Genomic DNA, 2207 nt, shown 5'->3' with positions numbered 1-2207 from the left:
TACTGCATACAGCCACAGTTTAGTAGTCAGTACTGCATGCTGACACAGTGTAGTAGTTAGTACTGCATGCCGACACAGTTTAGTTAGTACTGCATGCTGCCACAGTTTAGTAGTTTGTACTGCATGCTGCCACAGTTTAGTTTAGTAGTTAGTACTGCATGCTGCCACAGTTTAGAATAGTAGTTAGTACTGCATGCTGCCACAGTTTACTTTAGTAGTTAATACTGCATAATGCCACAGTTTAGTATAGTAGTTAGTACTGCATGCTGCCACAGTTTAGTAGTTAGTACTGCATGCTGCCACAGTTCAGTAGTTAGTACTGCATGCTGCCACAGTTCAGTAGTTAGTACTGCATGCTACCACAATATAGTAGTTAGTACTGCATGCTGCCACAGTTTAGTTTAGTAGTTAATACTGCATGCTGCCACAGTTTAGTATAGTAGTTAGTACTGTATGTTGCCACAGTTTAGTAGTTAATAGTGCATGCTGACACAGTTTAGTATAGTAGTTAGTACTGTATGTTGCCACAGTTTAGTAGTTAGTACTGCATGCTGCCACAGTTTAGAATAGTAGTTAGTACTGCATGCTGCCACAGTTTAGTTTAGTAGTTAATACTGCATGCTGCCACAGTTTAGTATAGTAGTTAGTACTGTATGTTGCCACAGTTTAGTAGTTAGTACTGCATGCTGCTACAGTTCAGTAGTTAGTACTGCATGCTGCCACAATTTAGTAGTTAGTACTGCATGCTGCCACAGTTTAGTAGTTAATACTGCATGCTGCCACAGTTTAGTATAGTAGTTAGTACTGTATGTTGCCACAGTTTAGTAGTTAGTACTGCATGCTACCACAATTTAGTAGTTAGTACTGCATGCTGCCACAGTTTAGAATAGTAGTTAGTACTGCATGCTGCCCCAGTTTAGTTTAGTAGTTAATACTGCATGCTGCCACAGTTTAGTATAGTAGTTAGTACTGTATGTTGCCACAGTTTAGTAGTTAGTACTGCATGCTGCCACAGTTCAGTAGTTAGTACTGCATGCTGCCACAGTTTAGTAGTTAGTACTGCATGCTGCCACAGTACAGTAGTTAGTACTGCATGCTGCCACAGTTTAGTAGTTAGTACTGCATACAGCCACAGTTTAGTAGTCAGTACTGCATGCTGACACAGTGTAGTAGTTAGTACTGCATGCCGACACAGTTTAGTTAGTACTGCATGCTGCCACAGTTTAGTAGTTTGTACTGCATGCTGCCACAGTTTAGTTTAGTAGTTAGTACTGCATGCTGCCACAGTTTAGAATAGTAGTTAGTACTGCATGCTGCCACAGTTTACTTTAGTAGTTAATACTGCATAATGCCACAGTTTAGTATAGTAGTTAGTACTGTATGTTGCCACAGTTTAGTAGTTAGTACTGCATGCTACCACAATTTAGTAGTTAGTACTGCATGATGCCACAGTTTAGTAGTTAGTACTGCATGCTGCCACAGTTTAGTTTAGTAGTTAATACTGCATGCTGCCACAGTTTAGTATAGTAGTCAGTACTGCATGCTGACACAGTTTAGTAGTTTGTACTGCATGCTGCCACAGTTTAGTTTAGTAGTTAGTACTGCATGATGCCACAGTTTAGTAGTTAGTACTGCATGCTGCCACAGTTTAATTTAGTAGTTAATACTGCATGCTGCCACAGGTTAGTATAGTAGTTAGTACTGTATGTTGCCACAGTTTAGTAGTTAGTACTGCATGCTACCACAATTTAGTAGTTTGTACTGCATGCTGCCACAGTTAAGTGTAGTAGTTAGTACTGCATGCTGCCACAGTTTAGAATAGTAGTTAGTACTGCATGCTGCCACAGTTTAGTTTAGTAGTTAATACTGCATGCTGCCACAGTTTAGTATAGTAGTTTGTACTGTATGTTGCCACAGTTTAGTAGTTAGTACTGCATGCTGCCACAGTTCAGTAGTTAGTACTGCATGCTGCCACAGTTCAGTAGTTAGTACTGCATGCTGCCACAGTTTAGTAGTTTGTACTGCATGCTTCCACAGTTTAGTATAGTAGTCAGTACTGCATGCTGACACAGTGTAGTAGTTAGTACTGCATGCCGACACCGTTTAGTTAGTACTGCATGCTGCCACAGTTTAGTAGTTTGTACTGCATGCTGTCACAGTTTAGTTTAGTAGTTAGTACTGCATGATGCCACAGTTTAGTAGTTAGT

The sequence above is a fragment of the Oncorhynchus masou genome, unplaced genomic scaffold (assembly GCF_036934945.1).
Source record: "Oncorhynchus masou masou isolate Uvic2021 unplaced genomic scaffold, UVic_Omas_1.1 unplaced_scaffold_1500, whole genome shotgun sequence".
Classification (NCBI taxonomy): domain Eukaryota; kingdom Metazoa; phylum Chordata; class Actinopteri; order Salmoniformes; family Salmonidae; genus Oncorhynchus; species Oncorhynchus masou.
Note: the sequence above shows the minus strand (reverse complement) of the source record.